Source organism: Plectropomus leopardus, chromosome 7, assembly GCF_026936395.1.
Source record: "Plectropomus leopardus strain MGB_pleo_1.0 chromosome 7, ASM2693639v1, whole genome shotgun sequence".
Classification (NCBI taxonomy): domain Eukaryota; kingdom Metazoa; phylum Chordata; class Actinopteri; order Perciformes; family Serranidae; genus Plectropomus; species Plectropomus leopardus.
Genome location: NC_142182.1, coordinates 25,305,532 through 25,330,787, shown reverse-complemented (window position 1 = coordinate 25,330,787; position 25,256 = coordinate 25,305,532). Strand labels below are relative to the sequence as shown.

Here is a 25,256-nt window from a genome sequence, read left to right as displayed (position 1 = left end):
ATTGGTGGGAGCCTGTGAACACAGAGCTATGTGTGGTGCCTGGCCTGGACTCAGCCACAGAGCTGGCAAGTCCAATTATGCTCAAGCCATTTCAAAGTTCATCTAAACACAAATGTGGGATTTTGCTGTGGCAATAATTAGGCCTGAGAGTCATGAGAGACCTTACAGTGTACATGACAGTGCCACAATACTTAAATCACAGATCAAAGTAACCCCCCCATACCCTAAACTTTTGCATTTTGAATGGATTACTATAGCTGTTTATTATTTTGTTTTTAAAAAATTGTGAACGCACATCACATTAAAACTGAATCATGATACAAAAAGCTAACTCTCTACTGCTAACAAGTTCAGCACTTTTAAACCTTCTGATAATCGCTGAAAGCAGGTCTACACTATCTGAAGAAAATATGCCATAACACTGCTGAATATCATGAAAGCAAACAAAAACAAACTATATATTGAAGTGTATTCACTTATGACTCAAACTTTCACAGAACCTGTGCTTGTGTCAGGTCATTGCTCCTGTATCCAAAATATTGCCAGATGGCTGACAAACTATTTTTTGGGCACCAGTTCCTCTCTGGCATTTGCACTTTCGGCTGCACTAATTGCGCTGAACCCCCAACAGTCCAAAGTAGTACAGCAGCACTAGTCTTCAACACAGAGATTGCACGATATAGAGGGACTCTACAAACTCCCTGTCTCCCTGTTTGTGGATGTTTTTTGGCCACTGTATTTCTTTGAGTTAGGTGCTAACTGCTCGTAGCTGCTTTTTATATCATCCACACATAACAAATCATCAAAATGTCACACCGGTCCTGCCTGTGGTCCCATCCTGCTGGCTGTCCTTTTTACAAAAACTTTATTCTGTGCTGTTGTTACAACCTCCACTGCAGGCTTAAAGGTGAGACAACTCTGTACCCTAAGTCCACAATTGTACCTTTTATAAAGAACAGCAAGCCAGAATAGTGGCATGATATTCCCGCCTTGAACAAGTAGTGTACAAAGGGCTTAATAAACTTCACTTGCATACTTACAAGTTCTGACCAATCAGAAAATGCCTGGCCCCGAGTGTTAACAGCATGGCACAAAACAAAAAGCATACAAAGCGCCAACAGAAGGAATGTAATTTTATATATTTTTTATATATATTTTTTTATTTTATATAAGTGCAAAAGCGCAGTCTGTCATTCTGTGTTTATCACACAAGTTGACACTGCAATGATGATTTAAAAAGGATATATTGTGCTGCCCTAAATGAAAGTAATTCTTTCATAAACCATTCAATCCAGACAATATTCTATCAAAAGCATTTACATGCTCAACATCCTCTGTACCAAACAGACTGAAAAAAACTCCAACCGAAATCTACCACTGAAACTGTCTTCTTGTAGCAACATGAGCACGGTATGTTTGCAAGACACACAAACAGACAAAACAAATCAAATGTGTCGGGGGGAGGAGGGGAAAAAAAGAATGGAAAATATGTATTGTCAATGTGAAATAGAACAACAGTGACAACTGTGTTGGCATTAAATGCAGAGGGACTTACTGAGACAACACATCAGACAACATAGCAGTCTCAGTCATCAAAGTAGAGCTGGTAATAACTACCAAAACAGAACAAAAAACAAAACATGGCCAGAAATAGCTCCTGAGCTTTTGTAGGTGACATGAAGCTACAATTTTGAAATACCTTGGTCATGCAGTCAGAAGGGATGAAATCATCTCCCAGCAAGAGAAAGATGAGCGTATACTAACAAGAATCCTTCCGTATCAACTAAATCATTTAAACTTGGCTTGAATTGACCTCTAACATAGTCAGCTAAATATAACTAAAAATACAACATAACATGCTTTCAACATGCAGTATTACACCCAAAATTACATGTTGTATCATTGTAGCACTGAGAATATGTGGAGAAAAACATGCCTAGACATGTTTTTGACCTCTCCTTCCGCTCCTTCTCCTTGATCATGATCTTTAACAACACAATGCTTGTTAGGCTTCTTAGTGTGAGCTTAGATCAGGGGGGTTTACTTGAATACAAATGCGCTCTGGATAGACCTAAACAGAGTTGAAGACAGACACACATCTGCCTCTGAAGAGCATAGTTCACAGGATAGGGTTAGTGAGCAGTTTGACAAATTTGACTGCTTTGTGGCTGTTCTTCTGTGCCAAAGCGTGAGAATACTGGATACATAAAGCGAGATTTATAGAGGAGCAGTCACAAAGGCAAAGACCTAACAAACATCAGCCCAGGCAGCAAGGGCAGAAACTAAAACACACATTACAGCCATCCAGTCTCCCTGTGCAAGGATGACTAACCGTGTGTATAACAGACTAAGTCTTCTTCAAATATTATGTAAAGTCAAAGCTATTAGAATGAATAACAGCTCAAAACCAGCAAGTCTGTGAAAAGCCAGGTTGATTTTTTTGTAGTCTAGTTTCACTCTGTTGAGGTGATGTTTCACACGGTTGTGAAGTTGTGCTGCAGTTTATTTGTACAACCCAATATCACTCTTGTCTCAAGATCCTTTACAGGCCCACAAGAGCAAGCATTTCCAACCCAGCCTTGGCTTTTAAAAAAGAAGAAAGGGTAAACTCCTATAGCACATAAAATGGTGTAAAGCAAAATTAGAAGTCCTTAGTTTAATGCAACAGATCTCCCTTAAAATCCCAAACTGACAGAACTACCATCATGTACAAAAAGACTGCAAAATGATATGAATTAAAGCAGCAATTTCAATATGATCACTTTTGCAGCCCTTCTGCAGGTAATAACAGAGAACAAAAATTTTGACTGTGCTTACCTGCCAGGCTTTGCAGCTCCCTGCTGTTTTGAGTATTTAAGGTCTGAAAGCACCAAAGTCGCTGATTCAGACAAAGCCACAGGGCATCTTTAGGCTGCAAGCCAATTTTCCTGCAGACAAGGGAGGTGAGAGGGCAGATGTCAGCTTAATGTCACCATCAAGTGGTCCTGTTGAGATCTACTCCTGAGAAGTCACAGATACGGGCTAATTAAAAATAATGAGTGTAGAAATGGCAAACGAATGCTAACTTTTTTCATATTTAAATCAAGAGAAGAGCATAATTTACAATTCACATATGTACTAAACGTTCAGGAACAAGTCTGTTTAAGTATTTAAACAGTCCACATTGTGCATAAAACTGAGACTGCAGACAAATGAGCAGCAGACACAGTTGTGATCTTTGTACGATAACTGGCACAAGATTGACAGATTTCATGCCCGGTGATTGCTTCCACAACAAAAGGGGACTGAGGGAAGATATGACAGGGTTAACCATAGTAAGATGTAGTTATAGGGCCCCTGGACAATGAGCTACTCAATCATCTTAATTAAAAAGAAACCTAACCTGTACAGCTTTGTGGCCTTTTGGCACCTGTTTGCTTCATGCTGAGGTTGATTAAGCAGGTACAACTCAATATGACACAAGGCTAGCCTGACAACATCAGCACATAATCAAATGATGACCAGGGCAAAAAGTGAGGAAATAATGAGAGATCTATCTCTACTCAACAGGAATAAGTACTACATAGAATTCAAACTGGATATTTTTGTTGGCAGTGCCTCTCTACAAGGCACCAAGCTGAATGAACCTGAAAACACATCTCATATTTGATGTGGGATAATCTTCATAAACATTCACATCGCCCAGCCAAAAGGCACTGTGCATTAATAATGCCAACTGAACCATTACAAACTCACTCTCCACACCACTGTCACGCCACGTCCCGATTCTCATTAAAAGCCATGAGTCAACAGAAATTAGACATGAACCACTCCCCTGCCCTAAATTCATCCCTGCAGGCATGGCATTCTGGTTTCGCCCTCTTTATGCTGTAGTCTGCTCAGGCAAGAAACCGAGCTATATAAGGAATTGTTAGTGTAGAGGACATTGCTAGTGGTTCTAAGCTATTAGAGCCAAGGGTTTAGAGGTGGGGAGTCTGTTTACACCAAAAGCCTTTTTATTTTTTGTTTTAAGAGGGTCCACTTGCTAAACATGACTCGAGCTTTAATGTCTTATCCAACACTAATATTGGTTGCCAGTGGGCAGAGGACGAGGGGGAGGCGAACAGCATGTTTGTGTGAACTCATGCAGGTGCGAGTGTTGGGCACATGGCCATGTTTGGGAGTACACATTCATTCTGTCAATGTGTATGCTTCACAAAAATCTAACTGGCTTAATTCAGTTGGAACGTATAGTGTCTTAATCATATTTTAGTAAAATCCTGTATTGAGGTTTGGCACTTGTGTCTTGCTAAGACAGCTTGTAAAGAGAAAGCATGTAGACAGAGAGAATGAAAAAAGCCCCTTTTACACATAGATCTTGCTATAGGGTCACTACAAAGTCGCCACCTTTGCATTTAAGTCAGAACCAAACGGCAGCAGCATCGAGCCAATTCAGTGTGTGATTTTAAGCAGCATGCTGGCCTTGTGAAATCAAAAGAGGCGTGACATGTAACACAACAGCATCTGCTTCTGCCGTGTCATATAACATGTCGGCATTTCTTTCTGCAAAAATAGTAATTAATTGTCTCTGTTATATGGCGGCTGATCTTTTCTCCTGCTTTGAGGATAAGAAGCTCCTCAGTGTTTTGCGGACATCCTTGGCTGCTGCTCTTCTTTTCTGACTTTGCTGCTAACTGCAAAGACCTGCTTTTTAAATTATGTCACTAAAACATGACATCCGTGTCACCTATGATCCCATCCTGCCGGCTGTCCTTTTTACACAGACATCATTTTGGCGCCGTTACTACCTCCAATGCCAGCCTAAAGGCGAGACAGCCCTGTCCCCCACATTCCATAATTGTATTTTTCATACAGATGGACAAGGCTGCATAACGGCCTAAAATTGATGCCTTCAAGAGGAAAGTGTAAAAGGGATTAAAGATACTACAAGAGAAAACAGAAATGTAAAAAAACATACATTTTACTGAGTCCAAAATGCTCCTCATATCTCAGCTAGAAAAGGAGATATTCGGTCTAATACTTATGTACAGAGTCAGGCCAGTTTTCCCCTGAGCTTACCTTTGCTCCTGGTATTAGCCATAACCATTTCCTTCCTCTGGATCTAATTGACAGTGCACTACAGTACCTCTATGTAGGCAGATAGCTTAACAGGTCCATATGTCCCTTTATGGCAGTTAAGCAATGGTAATCAGGGCTGATACAGAGCTGAGCACACCCGGCTGTTGCTACTGTGTTGCAAACTGTTTTATAGCATCCCAACAGCACTACTGCAGATTGCACCCACACGTTTAGCTGTGCCTGTATTACAATGCCTCCACAGGCATTCTTGATTTACAAGCTGCTGCTATTCCAGGATGGACAACTTGGACTCATGCATTAAGTTTTAGAAATGATCACTCTGAGACCAAAACTAAGAGACTGAGTCGACCTGCCAGGATATTGCAGTTGAGAGGACATAATATAAAAGGTAAAGATGCGAGTCTTAGGCAAACACACATGCACTGAGGTTTTGATCTACGACTCAAGCTACGACTAAAGAGATCCCTATTGGAAAGAAACACTCCAAGCTCAACAGAACCTAAATCAAAGACTTTGCCCGATACTAGCCCTCAAACCACATATGACATTACCGTACTTCACTGACTTGAAGAGAAGCGTTTCAAAAACATTGGCATGTTTGCTATTACAATTCTGCTCATGAAAGACTTACCATGGCAAAGAAATATTTAATATTAAAAAAGCTATACAGGAGATATCTGTCAGGAGGGACAATATTAAACTGAGAGGAAACAGCCTCTGATATTCTTTTTTGTGATTCACATTCATTTTGTAGCAAACACCACAACAGTTTAGGCAAATAAGTATCTTTTCAGACCTCATATTACACTGACAGACATAAACAGTGCTTCTTAACATTCACAAACACTCTGGCATCTGCATGAAATGCACAGATGTTTCCTCCTCTTAGCCTCTGTGCTTACATTGGTGTGTGTGCAGACTAAGTGGGCTGGGAGGCCACAGGACAGGCAGCCGACTGTTTGCAATGGTCCATGGAGCATGTCTTCAGGCCAAGACCCTGTTCCCAAGAATGCAACAACTGAGAGTTCATCATGACCTTTGCAAGAGCCTGGAAAGGAAAGCATTCCAGATTCAAATAAAAAGGATTTAGAGATTCTCAGACTGAAAAGGAAGGACTGAGGAGTTTTTTTTCTCTAGGATTTGATGTTCTTGCTCTAAAAGCCAATCAATAATACTCTGATAAACAGATAACAGCTGCAGGTTGTGTGAATCAAAGATTGAACCAACATCTGAAAAAATATGGTTGCAAAAAGACCATCAACAAAAGACTCACACAAGTCTACTCTAACCTAACCCCCCATAAGCCTGCCTCTCTGTCTCCATGGTAAAAGGATTATGTCATGACTCAAGCATCTTGAGGAAAATGCAACCAGGCTAGGCTGTGACAAGTGACTGAGGGGATATAATATTTGTGAAAGAATAAGCATGCCAGCCAAACAACTTGATAAACAACTGGAATGGAGAGCGACCCTGCAGTACATTTGCCATGATGTCATTATTGTGCATCTTGGAGCCGGGGCAAAAAAAGCATCTGTACTGATCTGAGAGCAGAAGGCTTGCATCACATTCAGATGGCATCAGACTCTATATTTAAATATGATTGTGCAGGAGGACAGGAATGACTCTGACATCTCCTGGATACAAGTTACTTAACAAGACCCTCTTTTATCACAGTCTTTACAAAGTTTCCTCTTCCTGCATCTTTCAATACTCTTTGTATTTATTTTAATATCAATGTTTCTCCACTCCCCAACTATCTCTTCCCCTTTCTCTATACGGTAGGCCCACTGTTTAACTCCCAGGGCAGGCAGCTGGCTCTACATCAGACACAGCCGAAGACAAAAGGGAAAATCCAGATTGTCGTGGTGAGGGCAGCCACCCGTGGCAGTGCTCAGTGGGATTCCGGTTGTTTATGGTTGGCACTAATTACAGATCGGCAGACTCACCAAGCTGTAGAAACTCCAGTTGGTACAAAGAAAACACAGGCCTGGTTTAGACAGAAAGACACTGACTGACCATTAAAACTGTATTAAAGAGAGCCAGATAAAACTTGGAGTGATGTAAACTCAATAAAGTGGCTTAAAGACATCACTCGGGATCAAGCTTGCACTCCCTGGGGAAGCCTATTAACATGAGCTGGAGCACAACGTTACAATGTTTTTGCAACCCCCAAGGCGTGATGTAGACAGCATTTTGAGCATGTATGTAAAGAACTGAATTCACACTATAGGCTGCTGTAAAGCTAATCATACGGATAATCTCCCTCTTCAAAGCTCTGGGTCTCATTGTACTATCACTGCAAATCACTAGTGGCAGCATGTTTTCAGCTAAGTGTTGCATTGAGTTTTATAATTGATCTTTTACAGGGAGACCCTTTGCATGATGTCTTAATGGACTGAGAATCATGTGAAAGACCCATGTCAGTGATTTTTAATCAGTTTGATCAAATCAAAAAAGAAAAAAAAATGCTCCAACCATGTTGGAACTACCCTTAGTCCTTAAACAGAACTCCTTCTGCATGGTGTCCCGAGATCACAACCAAGCAGCAACCTCCGGGACTGAAAAATTAAGTCAATACAGAAGGGCCCAAAACTGCAGTTCTCCATCTCTACAGACCCCCGTCTTCAAATGCCCTAGTTTACAGCAGAAATAAACATGTTTATGGCCTGGCACAAAAAACAGTTTGTTCTCTATAGCTAATTTCACACTTCATGACAAAATATGGGGGTGAATGTTTAAATAACTCAGCTGTACACATTTTGTTAAAGCTTAAAGTTACGCATAAATAATGACAACCTGCTTAGAGTGACAGGTTATTCCCCCTGGCCTCGCAGTCAGATTCACCCCTCGCTCCTACACAGTGCCAGCCCCTCACCCAAATAAGAACACTTCTAAGTCTAAAAAAACTTCAAAAATGGGTAGTCAAACCAGTTGCTGATGTAAAGAGACACACATTACTTTTACATTCTAAGATTACAACAGACAATTGTATCATCTGACACCACTAATGATAGATGGATTCTGCTGACAAAGGAGTGCCTTCCTTTTAAGGGATACCAGGCTTTACGTTGATCTGGGTTTAAAATTTTGTTTCCATGTATAAATATAGAGAACTAGACACAGTGTTGGAGGCACAGCTACATTATTTCCTATTAAAGTTGCTCAGTGGCACATGAAGCCAAAAAAGGTTCCCAGCTAGAGAGTGCACTAGAGACTTTCCGCAGCCAGGCTACTAACTTTTACTGGCCGAGCGGCTATTTTTGGTTAGCCCTCCGCTAGCATAAATTGGAATAAAATTATTTAATAACACGGCTCTTTCAGACATTCAAAATGTTATCAGACCGAATGGATCACATCCTGATTGTGAAGGCAGTCATTTTGAGAGTTGTGAAGCTCAAAAAATAATTGATCACTGATTTACAGAATAAATCTTTCACATTTCATATGTGAGCCCAATGGCATCCTCTGACAAGGTTTGCCCAAAATGTCAAATTGACCTTCAAGCTCTGCTCTGAAAAATCACATATTCACTAAACCTTATTTTCACATTAAGGAACACTGTTATGGTGGTGTAAGGTGCATTTAATATCCAGCCTGAGATTTAATATCCAGCCTGAGGTTACATGTCATCTACCCTCTGGGCTTCTGGTTTTATACCCCCACATTTTTACATCTATACAGCATTTTGACAACTGTGGGTGTATAATTTCTTCTACCCACAAAGCTTTGACTGACAGGTTAATAGACAATCACACAGGAGGTGGGCATGTGTGCATGGATTGTTGATAGCAGAACACATGAGCATATGAGGGAACACAGTACATGTAATTACAATAAAAGCTAAAACCTGTTAACAACCCATGGCTTGTTGCAAAGAGCTGCTTGTTTGAGCTGAATGAAAGAATTGCATCAGGTGTCAACCTATGAAATTCAGCAAAACAAACACAGTGTTGGGTAAAATCCAGTATGCAGTCTCTCTGAAATGTGCACTGCATAGCAATCCAAACAGAGCAGCCCACTGCTTTGCAATTTAAAACTTAAGTATGTTTCACTTTCCTCTCTGTGCTGGCTGAACCCCTGGTATGACTACTACCTGCCTCTTTTATTATGGCTGAACACCAATCTGCGACTAATTATAGGCAATGCAGTAGATTAAAATAAGGAAAACAAAACTATCTAGATATTACATGAGTAACATAAGAAATTCACTAAATGTTGACTAAAAAGAAAACTTAGTTTTTTGTTGTACAACATACATAGAACACAAGTGCTGACCTCATTTTATGTTTGATATGTTTGCTCTTTTATTTATTTGTCTTAATATCCTTTGCTGTTGTATAAACCTTCTGTGACAAACCTGTTTAATTAAAGCCCTTTATGAAGAAAGTCAGCCTCATCAATATGCATGTCTTCCTTTCCGTCATGCTTCCACACGGAGCCTAATTTTTGCTTAAAGAGTAAAAATAAATTAACATGTCTTGCTTAACTGGCTGAGATGTAATGGGGGGCTGATGAGCATGTGTGCAAAGGAGATAGCTTTTAATTAAAAGTAGAGGGATGGTGGATTTAGGGAAAGTATGGGTTATATGATATATATATATATATATATATATATATATATATATATATATATATATAGAGAGAGAGAGAGAGAGAGAGAGAGAGAGAGAGAGAGAGAGAGATAGATAGATAGATAGATAGATAGATAGATAGATATTGTGCATGGTTGTGTGTGTGTGTGTGTGTGTGAGAGAGAGAGAGAGAGCGCGTAAGCAAGCGAGCAAGAAAGAAAGATCTGAATCATTATCAAATTTCAACCTCCTTAAAAACAGTACAGGCTGAATCATTATTTACTTAACTAATGAATACAGTAAATCGATTTAATTCAAATGAGCAATGTCCTTGTATAGGAAAGCCATACATTTATATAAATATTCAATGTGAAGTTATATTTAATGATATTAACTCTGCAGTTTTGAATAAAATAATTACTTTCTGATGACAGTGACCTAAAAACATCTAAAAATGATTCATCAAAAGATTTCTGCACTGGTTTACAACACAATTTAGATTAGTTTATTGTCTGGTTAATGAGTCCAATGCACTTCTGGCAAAATTACAAAGGTTCACTGGTGCATACAATACTAAAATTACCCCTAGATAAATTGATCTCATCCAAATCGGTCAGTCATATTTCCCTTGATAAATTTTAGACGGCAGTTCAAAATGACCTTGAGTAAGAATGGTGTCTTTAACTGCTATCAAACATCTTGGATCACTGTTTTTTTACAACAACTGAACCCGTTACACATTCTCAATGGCACATTAACCAGAAATGATAACACAAGCGGGGGTGTTTCACAGTGTAAGAAATGCTATCATCTTTCCAGTTTCAGTCCTCTCTTGAGTGCACTTTCCACCCCAAAAGACCACCTTGCTTTTTCTGACGCTAAAAGAAACAAACATGAAAAGGGTTTCCTCTGATCTTTGCCGGGTCCCCAGCACGTGTCGGTGCAGGTGTTCTACTCCAGCACTCGCCCAGAGGGAAGATGTGCTGGCACAGGGGAGAAATATGCAAGCCAGAATAAATACACGTGTGTATATCCTCAATTTACATCCTTTCTTCTCCACGAAAGAAAACAAACACACTTTCCAAAAGAAATCTCTTGATGTGCATTAACGTTGCAAGAGCAAAACCAAGGGAGAAACCAATTCTTGTGTTTGAACATCACATTTTCACTTTGAACTTGCAATATGCTGTCCCGGTATTGAGTCCAAACATATGAAATTAACTGAATACTTGAGCTTGTTGTGCTGTGGTCTTGTTTGCGAACCTCGTGCTCATTGGCTAGTTTGCACACAGCCACTGTTCCTGTCAGTCAACACTCCTTTGGATCATAGCACTTCCAATTCCTCCTCCTCCTCTTCCTCCTTCCATGGCCCAGATCTACTGGCTAAATGCCAATATCTGGGCAGGACACCCACCTGCTATCACAATGACACACTCACGCATACCAAACGTTTCACAAGCAAGCAGTCAGTTCAAACACCAAAACCACCAGCTCCTAAAATCCAGATAAGGACTTCCATAACTTCTTTCCGCAAAGTGCAACGTGCTTGCTTTCACACCATTCTCAGACAGACACGTCACACTTATCTCATCGCCAACGAACCACCAGCCAGGAGCCCCCGTCAGTCTGCCAGCCTGATATAGCTGTGGTATGGGCATGGTCTGGGCCAGGGTCTAAAGGAATGGGAGTGTTTGTTTTCTTGCCATTTCACTCTTCATGTGATCCAGATCATGTCACGCACTGAACAACAAGCGCTTACACAACCAGGGGGAGTTCCTGTCACAGAGATTCGGCATGCACTAATATTGCTAATGAGATCACAGCATGGACGGGCTGTGTGTACTGTATGTGTGTGTATGGGAGACGGCGACAGCAGTTGAGCAGGTAATATGAGATGTGCCCTCTCTCAGCTGGGTGACATGGAAATGGGGTGAGTCTGCAGATTTAATTTGAGCAGCACCGACCGGATTCTTTGCAGAAAAGAGTCATGCTGTGTCAGGCAAGGTCAGGTGGCGGATGTTTGTTTACAAGTGATGCACTGGTGAAGGCTGGGATGCATTTTTTCACCGTGAATGCTACATAGTGTCTTAACCACCTTGGAATGCTCAGTGACAAATACTGTCAGGTATGACTGTTCATCTGAATCCCAGTAAATTTACTTTGCTCGAACTTCATATTAAAAACATATATAATTTTCTCTCATTGTCAACAGAATCAAGAAGCGCAATTCCAAGGAAAAATCAATTGTGGTCAAAGCTGACCTATACTATCACTATACTAATAGTCAATATCTCTGATATCTATGGGTAAGCTCTAATTCATATTATAGTTTTTTACATAATGGAATTACATTCAATGTTTTAAGGTGCACCTATCTAAACCAAATGCATTATACAGAGAGGTGTTTCTTATTATTTAATCCACCCTTGTTAATGTAACAGGGCTGAGCAAATAACAGAAACACCTGGTAGTGTAAATAAAAAAATCACAATATAAAAGCACCACCACTAGGACTATACCTGACTCAGAAGCAAAGGGTCAAATTAGCACGGAAAGCTAATGTATGCTAACTATGCTAACAACAAATCAGAAATGTGCAACAACATTTGTTGCGAAAACTAGATCTTTTTTTATTTTTTTTTTTAAAGCCAGAGACTGTAATGTATTAAGTTACTGTGAACTGTAAATTCACAGAATCTATACAGAAGGCAGAAGATAATGTTATCCTGGAGCCTGACTTGGCACAGCCTCTCTTCCTGCAGGCAGCTGCCTCCGTTTCACTCAGACACACCCTGGGTCTGGGTCCACAGCTGCCTGTACCAGAGAGCAGTGTGAAAAAGAGGAGCACTCGCTCTGCAGCATTATCTAAATAAATATAATTAATAACAAATAAATAATAAATATACAAATAAATTGGTGACTCTAAATTGCCCTTAGGTGTGACTGTGGGCGTGAAAGGTTGTCTGTTTATATGTGTCAGCCCTGCGGTAGTCTGGCAACCTGTCCATGGTGTACCCCGCCTTCTGCCCGATGTCAGCTGGGATTGGCTCCAGCCCCCCTGCGACCCTTGCGAGGACAAGTGGTTATGGAAAATGAATAAATGAATGTATACAAACAAATAAATAAATGGACAGTTTGAATTAAATAATCTTAGTGGACCGAGAGGTTTACGACTGATGTTTTGAATCTTCCACTTTTAGTGAGCAGCCCTAACCACCACCACCACCACCACCACCACCACAAATTGCATCCTCTAAAATGACTAAAATATTTAATAATGCCTTAAACAATTTCAGCAAAAACCAAGCATCATATCATCATCATCATATATTTGTAAAGATGGGATTTATTGCTGGACTGTTGAATTAGACTGCAGAGAGTCCTACATACACCACATACAGACTGCAAGAACTGGGATTGGTCTGCCTCAGACGCTTGTATCTTGTCCTACATGTTTCCAATGGAGACTGTTGACAATGAAGAAAACATTTAGAAGTTGAGTTAGTGAACTTCAAGTTACATAGGTCATCTGGTGATGCCATCTCCACTGCAAACCCTCTGTTCGCTGTGATAATTGTTCACAGTAAATGAAGAGGAGGACCACTGGACAGCAATAGTCTCCTGTTTAGTAAAGAGACAGGGCAAACCTTACTGTCATCGTTCTACATTACAAAGAGAATACAAGGATGTAAAGACTGTGACATAAATGCAGGATACGACCTGATCATGTACAAAACATCCATCTAGTGTTGAGGTAGTGCTATCAACAGCTAGACAGGTCGTTTGTGTCAAATATTAAACTTAACTCTGCAGTTAAATGCAACAACAAATATGATTTTAAACACATCATGAATAAGATGTTGGCCATACTGTCTATCCTTCTGTGGTTTTTGGTGACCTAATTACTGTACTGTCTAAATCCAAATAACGGATTACTTCTTTTGTTTACAATTTGTGTGCCAACATTGGTCTACAGTATAGATGACGTAGAAACTGGGCTCACATTACATTTCATTTTGCTTGATGTTCTATGCATTGTGGCAAGGCACTAAAACTGTGATTAGACAGTAGCCACACTACACTGGCAGTGTATACTGTATTTCTGTCAGCTACTGCAGTTCAAGACAGCACTTAACACAATGTTCCCAATAGTTCAAATAAGCCAAAGCCAATGCACAGAAGCATTAAAGGCATCCCTGCTCCTCATTGAATTAGGACAAGATTAGAAACTGCCATAAAAAAGACAAGAGGTCTTACTGTAAGAACAAGAGATAAGAAGCAAAGCTGCTAAATTTCACATTTGGATGGAAATAAGTGAGTCACCATGACCTAGTTTAGCTTTCAGAACAGTGGAGGAAAGGTTTTGTACATCTGCAGTGTCAGGAAGAGCCATTAATAAGTGTGGATTTGCAGAAAAGCACCACACCCACCACCCCCATCCATCTCATCTGTAATTTATGACTTCTATATTCCAGTGAGCTTTGTCAAGGTGCAGATTAAGATCCATATGGAATATTTACACAAAGAGACATATGAATTACATCCACACAACTAAAGGGAAATCAACAAAGACAAACTCCAAAAAAAATATTTTTTATGAAATTTCACCTCTGCAGACAAAGCTGTGCACCTCTATTCTGATATCACACAGACACACACACAAACTCAGATAATGCACCTCCAAAAACCTAACATACTCCATCCTGAATAACTTCAGATTAATGCACAAGATAATATTGAGGCATGTAAGTGGCCCCCATCCAGCCCTGTAATCGCCAGCAGCAGGGGGATCTCAGGTTCACTATGGTAAACAAGTCTAACAGCAGCAAGGTATGTCTGAGAGATTTCAGCACAACATGTAGCGTGTTATTTTAAGATGCAGGCTGACTCCAGCGAAGTTGGTGAGGTCAAAACTTGGCCAAATGCAAGTACCCCTCTGTGCTCTCAACACATTTGAGTAAGCCAGAATCGTGTTGGCCTCACCGCAGCAACAACCAATCACACAGGCCTTGTCCTAACTCAAACAAATACTTGTGTAGATAGATCACCACAGATCCTACAGGGGAGGATTATCCTTCCATATATGGACTTCAATACAAGGCAGTTAAAAAACAGAGATCATGCATCACTGTTTTGTTTTTTTGTTTTTTGATTTACACAAATTGAAGCTCTTTGAGAGAGTTAGAGCATTTTCTCCTAGGACAAACATTGTCAGGAGAGTGTCTGTTTCCTTGCTGGGTGACAGTTGTCCAGTGTAAAAGTCAGTCACGGTCTTTGATAGTCAGACTGAGTCAAGGCAAATCCCCAAGAGCAGCAGCCACTGGGCCAGACTGGTGCCAACACTCTCCCAGATCAAAAGCCAAACTGTAGAAACACTGCTGATGCAGGCGATATTTTTCACCTGTTCCACAGATACATGATGACAGTGTTGGAAATGTAAAGCGTGCACATGCAGGCGTTCACACATGCTGGGTGGGCTCATGTGACTGCATGACACTGTACCCACAATGTTGACAGAGAATATTATTTGTATTTCATAGTTATTTGCTTTAGCCCATATCCATATACACACCCAGATTTAATCACCAGAAATGCAGAGCTGTGGAACGGGCCTGAAGGCATTTTGCCTCTAAATGAAACTGGATACCAGAATCATCCAGAGATTTTGATATCCAACCACATATTGTTGGGTCTTTATTGGCCATCTCTCATTCCGGCCTCAGGCTGTGAGCTGTGTTAGTTCTCAGAGTGAGGGATGTATTAGGAGCTAGGATTGCAAAACTCTGAGGAAGAATAATTTATTCAGGCACAGTTTCCACATTTCATGGTAATAAAGAAAGCACAGATTAATCTCCTGAGAAGTCAGTGCTCAAGAGTAAAGAATTTATAGCAAAGTTCCTTCAAAGACAATAATTAAAAGGTGGAAAAATTAGGCCACATGGAGTAATTACTGCATGACACATTCCTTACTGCTGGTTTGGGACTTTTAAGGTCAAGTTCCCTCAAAACTCCAAAAACAATTGGCTAGAGACCTTAATTTGATACATTTCAGCCACAATGCTGACACAAGTGACACAAGAAGTCTGTTCAAAGTCTTAGCGCAAAGTTGAGTTTGCATTTCACGGGGGAAATGTGATCAGCCTGATAGTCAGGCTTTTTGCCCATTTGTTAGCAGCCCATTAGTCATTTTCTGTGGGGGTATGATTTGATTTTGCCCCAAACAACTAATAATGATTTACGTGCTCCCTGCTCTGACACTGCCGGTCTGCACTGAAGTTAAGGGCAGATAGCATGAATCAACCATATAGGCTATTAACTTTTAACAGGGAAACTTAATATTCAGAGAGCGCATTCTTAATGCAAATTTACTGGTTAAATCTGTTTAACATTCTCTCATATATCAGCAACCCCAAAATGACATATCAATTACTGATCTAAAGGTCACAGTTTTGTCATTAACGTCATGAAACGGTTGCAGTTCTGCTCAAAAACTACTTGGTTAGGTTTAAGCAACAAGACCACATATTTCACGTAACATATGTCACATACAACACATCAAATAGAGTATGTCACTAGCGTAGCATGCTACTCACACTAGCATACTAGTCTATGTTATTAAAAGAAGTCAAGCTTGGCTTTGTGACACAAATCCCGATCTACTGGGTGACAATCCTGAGGTTGTTTGACCCATTTGCCACCCCTCCTGCCCATCCTTTAGGGCTTTTCTAATATACACGATATACTTTTTCATACTTTTTAGTACTAAGGCTACTAGAGGGCAGCACCTTACAATAAACATTAGCATGGGTCATATTAAGTTGCTTCAAAGTTGACCTACGTGGTCGTTGTTTCTGTTAGAGTGGGCTGATATGTGATACTGAAAAACAAGGTGTACTTTCACTTTTGCAAGATGGGAAATTACTAAAGAAAAAAGGCTGTGGTAAACGTTAGTTCCCCCAACAACAAGTTGACTGGCTCGGGTGCTTCTCCAAAACCGAGGAAACTGCAAACAACTTTTTTTTGTCCTCTTTAGGAAAAAATAATAACAAAAACATGCACATTTTCCTTTACAGCCTTCTTTCAAAATGAACTACCACTCTCAAGTTTTCTAGTTAAAAGCTAAGAAATCTCTTGAACACCGCTGACGGGCTGCAGCCACAGCATCACTCAGTATCCCCATTAGTGCTCTGTTGGTAAGTTGGAGCCTGAGAAATAACAGAACATATCGAGCTTGGAATGCAACACAGCTGGAACGAACCCTTGAAGGAATCTCCGAATGAAGCTTTTGGTTTCAGGGTCATAGAGTCTGCTTAAGGACAGAGGGCATATAAAGCGTGTGAAAATCTGTGTGCAAAGAAAACAAATTTGTCAAGGCTCTAATCATTAACACTGTTACGAATAAAATGATTTAGCTGACTTCGCCAATGGCCAAGGCTCATAATTTTCCTTCAGAAATATTCAAACTGAAAACCAAGTGGTGTAAGAACCATGTGTGAGGGCAGGTCTCCAAGCCAGGGAGAAATCCTAGAGGGTCTGAGACAGAAGTGCACCATCAGGTTATTCAACATCAAAAATGGGAGCGCATTCATTCTCTATGCTGCCACGTTTTCATCCATTAGGCTTTCCACTGGCGGCCAAAAGCAACAGCTAATGTCCGACATGACCCACATCAATCAGCCATTAAACAGACTTTAACGAGACATCGTAGTGCTTTTTACAAGCAGGGAGACAGGTGAGAGGTCTGGAAGACGTCAACAATGAAAAGGCCTTACATCACCACTGGCTCTGGTTCAGCCTTTGTTTTAATAACCCCACAGGATGACGATGATGGTAGGAGTAGTCCATCCCACACCCACTTTTCAGTTCAGAAGGAGAATATTTGACAGCATTAAATCACTGACTCCAACAGCTTCAGCCCATTAAGTCAGTTTGGGATATGCTGAATAGCTGAACTCTGCCTGCCCTGCGAGGAGGAGACACACTTTTAAATCACACGCTTTGGTGAAAGGAAAAAGTTTGACAAGGGTTGAGCAGCAGCATACAGCTTTTAGCCAGAGTTAAGTCATTAAGGTCATCTTCTAAGATAATAGTACCCCATAAGTACGCATCACAAAATAGCTGTTGTTGTTATTGGAATAATGCATTCTGACTAGTTAATGAAAACTGCAGCTAAGTATTCAGCTTGGGACGGCACAATGTAAAGCATGTAAAGCATGAATAACTTGTTGAAAGGCTGGATCTGAACATCCTCACTACAGGCAAATGCGCCTTTTGATTAATTCAACAGTTCTCATTTGCAGCATTACTACATTATTACTGCCTCAACACAGCTAATAGCTCATTAGACAAGCTCATTTTCAAGGTCAACACCTGAGCTAATAGCTTATCAGCACAGCCCTAGCCCTCGATTTCCAGATAATCACAACGGTTTACAAAGTCAACACTGAATGTGAAACAGAAATAATTAAACAAATAAAAGATAACTCCTTGTGGTAAAAGCTTCACATTGAATGCAGTACCATAGATCAATTTTGCTGTTTATTTAGAAATAAGCACACCACAGTAACAAATATTTGCCAAGCTGCATGTTTGGTCACGTTTAGAACATTTGAGTACACAAATGGTCACGCAGACACACTGACGAACATAAGCACAGCACTCGCAAGGTCGCTGGTGAGACATTTATGATTGTCTCTGTCTCGTAGATCATATACCCGGACAGGAGGAGATGCCTTCTGGCTTGATATAAGATGACAGTGTCACTGTAATCTGCTCCTTAATCATCCACCTTCTTGCAACAAGCCACAAATACAAACATGACTCATAACTCTCTGTCTACCTGGCATTACAGTAATGTAATATTACATGCAACAAGTGTGAAATCAAGTGAACTGGAAAAGTCTGTCACTTTATGTGATTAGTTTGCACTTCAATTAAAGTACAGAGCTGTTTCATAAAAAACAGGCTTTTGGTAATCAAAACAAAACCCAACTTGTTCTGGAACTGAAAAATGTTTTACGATTCATCTGATTGACCTCTGGAAACCTGAGGATTACTTTAATGTCTTCTGACAACATCCCACCTGGATGACTCAGATGACACTACACTTGCTTTCAGTAGGGTGCTGTGCTATTGCCTGATAGCTGCAAAATGTTCTCGGCATAAGCCACGACCTGGAGCTGCCAACACGAATTATATCAAGACTAGAGATCCAAAACAAAACACAACTGGGCTCCAGCTTTGTCTTGATTGCAGACAGAGCTGAAGTTTTAAGACATGGCTTCCAGCCCAAACTGCACTTTATCAGGCTCGTGTGACCTTCTAAAGCCTGGAGTGTTTTCTTTAACAGGCTACTACATGGCCAGATCTGTGATGGTGTAAAAGGGGAACAATGCTGTTTATCACAAAGAGTGTGACAATTGGAAAAACTGAAATATGATTCTGTTTTGTTAATCTGAAGACCTTTATTTGGAGACGTAAAGTGATGCAGGTGTGTTATCCTGAACTTTAGACCTTGATCCTTATTTCCTATCTCACTAAATGTTCAACCAACTGATGAGTGTTAGAAGGAACATTTCTGTTCATTTTGATCATTACTTACTGTGTACAAGGACTACTGTGAGCGAGATGTTGGTGTAAATATGAACAGTTTACTTCCCTATCAACAAGAATATCAGAATATAAATTATGAATGTGATACTCCCTTGATTTCCAAAAAGAAAATGTTATTTGACTTGTTCCTCTCGACAGGTGGGTCAGAGAGCAGATCTAGCCTCGCAACAGCTGAGGGATTCAAGGCCTTTTTCAGAGACACTTTAGTGAAGGAGATGCATGAAAGATAAGGTGAAAGTATCGAGAGGCAGTATTTTCAATGATATGACAGAGTGTTATTACTGTCCTCAAATTACATTTGTATGCTGAGGTCAGAAATCAGAGTCAGATAATTGTTACGAAAAATAAAAAAAAACAAAACAAAACCACATATTAGTGTAAAAATAATCCAGTTTGAAAACTAATGTAATACATTTTGCAACACTACTGTTTGTGTGTGTGTGTGTGTGTGTGTGTGTGTGTGTGTGTGTGTGTGTGTGTGAGGTGTGTTCGCTACTTGACCTCTGGGTTACACCTGTTCCCTTGCTCAAGCCCTGGCTCAGGGCAAGGGGGAGAGGTCAAGGGTCATGGTGTCACATGAGACTTCCATCACAGACCTGTGTCAGAGCCCACACATATACATGCATTCTGTCAACAAATAAATTACCTACTAATTATGTCACTGAATTTTCAAAAACAAATGTTTGTGTGGTTCATATCGGCCGAGCAACACATTTTGAATTGTTTCTAAATAAGCATTCATTGCTTTTAACCCCAGGTTACAAATATTCCCATTGAACCAACTGTGTAATAATAAGAAAATAAAAAAGAAATAATAAAAATGTTGCCTGAATACAGTCTACTGAAATAGTTAAGATGAAAGTTATGTAAACTAAAGCTCACAGAATACATTTTGGAGATCTGAATTTCCCCTTATTTCTGGAGCACAATATTTTTTCTAACAATCCAAATTATTTTTTGGAATTCAGGTGAAGTTTCATGAAATTAAATCAAGAGGGGTGGTGCATAACTTTTTGTCTTTGAGGTGAACAAAAGAGTGCACTCATTCTTGGGCTGGGTGGTATGGAGAAAACAAAATATCACATTGTTTTTGACCAAATACCTCCAGGGCTTCCCAAATATAAAAATTATTTGCGGCGGCCTGCCACAATTAAAACATCTGCCACCACAAAGAGCTGGACTGTTCATTAGGAGCGCTGTAGAAATATACTGTTTGGTTAATCATTACATGTCATACTCTGATCACAGGGCGCACTCTGGGCACAGACAGAGCAGCAGAACATCTGGTTCTCTGAGAGTGAAACTTAACAGTTCATTCTGTCTAAAAGTTGCATTCACTCACAGCAGCTCCTCCTCTTATCCACCAATCTGATCAGCTCTATTACGATCAAAGACAATATCTCGTCTCATATCATAATATCAATATAAATGTATATGTTACCCAGCCCTAACTCATAAATAATCCAATGCGCCCCCTCCAAAAAAATTATACTACTATTTCTCTGAAAAAACATATAGATATAAAAGCATAAGTGAGGTGTACACTTCAGTCTTAAAATGGCTAATTTAAGTCAATTTGATAAATTGCATACTTGACTTAAAGCCAAAATTATAACCAAATGTGTTAAATGCTTTCAAAGGGAAATAATGCTATGTAAAACTGATGTTTAAACATGCGGCAGCAGCACCAGCTATTTAGTTATTTTGTTCCACAGAAACAAACAAGCAGAGTCTTTCTGCTTTCATTCATTCAAAATTCAAAGATTAGAATTTGTTTTATCGCTAACTGGCACTCACATCCACTTCCTAATGACATCTATTTGATGAACACATAGTGATAAGCCTCAGTTCAGGTGAAGCTCTGAGTCATTGATCTCTCTGGCAAACAGAAACTATTCTCATTCCAATTCACAGTGTGCAGGGATTGATTTTGAACATCTCATTGCACTGCCATTTCATGATGTGCCTCGAGGCCTGTGAGTTACCTATGGCATTCTTTAACAACACAAAAAGAGCCTATTGTAATGGAAAAGCTAATTTGTGTCACATTTATGTCATCTCCTCTATCAAACTGCTAAGATCAATACAACAGCTATGATAAGCAATCAGAAAATACTAGTGACTATTGAGCAGCTGCCCTGAAATAACAGATGCCATGAAATGTTCTGAACATCTAGGCGTTTATCCTGCAACTGTCCAATTTTATCTCTATCAGTCAAAGACACTGTGAATCACAAAACCTCTCATAGCCTGGCTGTGAAATAGAAACATCACCACAAACCACTATCTTCCTGTTGCTCCCCACAAAGAATGTCAGGTATGTTCACGATTCAGAGCTGTAGGAAACAATCCAACAAATATTTGTCCCACGTACTTTGGGGACAGGCATCCGCAGGGCACTTATCTGAAGGCAAATCTGAAATCTTGGCAAATCCGCCTCCCCATCCGCTTTAAACAGGTGAAGAAGTAACAATGTCAGACGCCTGGCTTTGTTGACACTGTCAACTCATGAGTGGTAATCAAAACAAGAGCACGGAGCAAGTAAAAACAAGAACTGACAACTGCAGTCCCACGTGAAGGCACAAAGAACATCTCATTTATCAAGAGCCCAGGGTCTGTTTTGAATGGGCTGAGGTTTAGAGTCGCAATGTACTTCAACTTTCACTGGCCTGAACTTGTGACACTGAAACTAAAGAATGTGCCACTTTCACAAACACATTCTTCTTCACATAAACAGGGGGGGTGTTGTTTTGTTATTGCAGAAGAGTAAAACATTTCATGGATTTCCACAGGAATGCAACTCGGATTCCATTGATATGGATTTCTGAAGCGTGATACTGTTACGTGTTCCCAAAAAACTGACAATATTTTGAACATCTTTTAACCCACATGCTCATGTCGTGTTGACGCGTGGGTTGGAAATCCACCCTCAGATCGGGGTATGGTTCACATGTGTTACGTGTGATTTTGTGGTAAAATGATCGAAGCAAGATGAGCAATTAGCTGACTGTTATTTACAATACATACAGCACATGTTGTGCTGCTCATTCTCTCTCAACTCTTACACCCAAACTACAAGGATTAGTTAATTCACCGGTAAATGGATTTACAAATTGGCAGTTTTTTTCATAATTGGTTTCTAATTGTAATTTTTCAAGCAAAAGCGCCAAATATTCACTAATTCCAGCATTTCAAATGTAGGAATTTGCTGTTTTTCTTTGGTAGTAAACAAATGCCTTTGAGTTTTGGACTACAGGTGGAAGCAAAAAAAAAGCTTTTTGAAGACATCGCCAGAAAATTGTGGTGGTTCTTTCCATAGTTTAACCCCCGACCTGGAAACTAAATATTTTTTCAGTCCTGCTCTGAACAATAAAACACAATGCTTAATGCCCATCTTATGCCTTCTATTGTATTCCTAGGAAAAATGGGACCCAGAATTACATTAGATAGTACTATGCGATGTGCTTCTCTTGTATGATATCTTGTCCAGCACCTAGTTTTTTTGTTAACTGAATGTGCATGCTTTTGCAAATATTTGGAAAATATTTCTCATCATCAAACAGAATCATGCAACCTGATTTTAGCAGGTGTCGTTCAGATCAAATACATGGCTCAGAACTCAGGTGAACACATCACCTCTAAAAATGTTCATATCACCCCTATGAGCCCAAATTTGCTCATTACACATGGCCTGCATTCAAAATTTAATTTCTGTCATCTCTTGTCAGAGCTTCTGTGCTCACTGCTCAGTCTTCATTAGTAGATGGCAATAACGGGCAATTTAGAGAAGCTTTTTTTCCCGAAAATTAAGCACAGTACTGATAGTGGTATATTTTATGTGTTACTTAATACTGTAGGTTATAATTACAGTTTCAATTTAGATTTACAAGGGCAGAGAGACTAACATTCAAAGCATGTCTCTGATAAAAAACTATTACTGGTATCAAAGTCTAGTGTAATGCAGACAGCAACAACTGTTTTTTTATAATACGCTAGCTAACACATATCCACTCTGGATATTCAAATGTAAATGGCATGCCATGGGGATAACAACATGGGTGTTATTTTGTAAAAGAGTCTCACCTGGGTAAGCATACTGTTATAGACTACAGGTTAAAAACAGGTTTTTGATGGATAAGGAGGACGAGGCAGAATGATCCCCTGCACCCATTTACTTGGGGGGTAAACACTATTGGAATATATTTTATATTTTTTCCATGGCAATATTGTATTGATGCAGGGATGATTATTTTATTATATTATATAAATTATTAATATTACAAATATAAATGAAACTTTTGGTAGCCTACTATAATATTAAAATGTGAAGATAAACAAACTGGAAACTTTTATTATAACTCTTATTTTTTTTTAAAAAAAAACTGAGTTTAATTAAGTTTTCCTTTGGGGACATAATTAGCAGCTGAAAAAGGGTAAACAAAATCACTGTACATCACAAAACATGTTATACTCAGCATATTACAACATGTTTATGATCTTAATAATATTGGATTGTGACCAGTATATTGATAATATCTTATCGTGGAGCAGCTGGTGATTCCCACCGCTATTATTTACAAGTAGGGTAAGGGTGAATTCACGAAATTAACACATTTAAATGAATTATTATTTTACACTCCGAGTCCAATTAGTTTTATTTTTTATTTATTTGGCAAATCAGTATAACTCTCAGCGCCACTAAAATGTACATTACAACACAGACTTCTACTAAGTGTCTGCTTCATAATAAGTAACTTAGCAGTAAAAGTATGCTCTGATAGAAGGGGAACAATGCTGGCAACAGTATCACGTCTTCTCTCTCCACTCAACTCTCTTCATATTAAATCAGCATTTAGCGCGATAAAATATCTCTCTAATAAAACCATCTCCCACTGGTTCCCTCTGAAAGACCCGTGGTTGTCCCTGGACCCCTGTTTGGTCGGCAGAAGCCTATCCCATATTGTAAACACTGTGAAGTTGTCTTTTGGTATGGACTCCTGACCAAACCTGGTGTACGCTAAACTAACTTTTTAATAAAGCCAAACACATGCAGAGTCCACTGTCTGAGCAGACGGAGCAGCATTTTAGCCCTCGGTCCAGTTATGACAGCAGCAGCTAGTTATGCTGCAACGTTACGAAGTCGGCACGCAGTCGGTAAACTGTATTATCACGAAATACGGTGAAACGTAACAACCGTTTGCAAACTTCTCCGCTGTCTTCGCATCCCTGGACTTGGACTCCGTACTAGTTTACATAAGCGCTAACTCAAATTAGCTTCTCCGCAATATTTCCCTGCTGTACAAACTGGAACTTGGCAGCCGAAGGAAACTGGCGAGACTTGTAGCTGAGACACTTTCAATTTGGGGAAAAAAGCAACCTTAGCTAACTTTTCCTTACCTTTCAGACGCCGAATATCTCTCCGCGGGTACTAACACTTCTTGGCTGCCATAAATTCCCGTTTTGACACCGTCGTCCTCGGCAGGAATAACGAAAATCCGAGTGTGTGTAGCTCAACTCTTGCCCGTGCCAGTGATTTTCGCTCACAGCTCCTCTGCGTGGCTCCGCTAACAGCCGCTGCAGTTTTTTCCACCAGCCTCGAGCGGGGGCGCGCGCAGTGGGATACTGGGCAGGCCAGGAGAACCGCGTGAACGCGCAATTTATAAGGCACACCAAACCGTCTGTGGAAATGTGGAAATCCACTCAAGGAATTCAGACCTTTCTGCATTTGTCACGTTAGGATATATGGGTTTGCAATCCCGTCAACTTCAGTTTATGCATCTGTTCACGGAAGTGTCTGGATGTGGAAAAAGTTAAAAAGTACACACAAAAAAATAAAAAAAATAATACACACAATTTAATTGGTTGACCAGGTAATGCATGGAATTGCATGTTTTTTTTTACTGTCATCCTAATTTTTTTTCTCTTGCTTAAAGCTCTTTTAATTGCTTTTGGATTTGAAATGTGCTATATAAATAAAGCTGCCTTGACTGTGTG

At 39.9% G+C, this 25,256-nt stretch overlaps 1 protein-coding gene across 2 annotated transcripts in view; it reads right to left on the bottom strand.

Annotated features, from left to right (window-relative positions):
* peak1 (pseudopodium-enriched atypical kinase 1) overlaps positions 1–24,840 on the bottom strand; it is a 128,387-nt gene extending 103,547 nt beyond the window's left edge. For both annotated transcript variants that reach the window (XM_088080300.1, XM_088080301.1), the window contains exons 1-2: positions 24,660–24,840; positions 2,818–2,927 (exon numbers count right to left, since the gene is read on the bottom strand). The gene's annotated coding sequence lies outside the window, so the exon portion shown is untranslated. The remainder of the gene's footprint in view (positions 1–2,817; positions 2,928–24,659) is intronic.
* Positions 24,841–25,256: the final 416 nt, after the last annotated feature.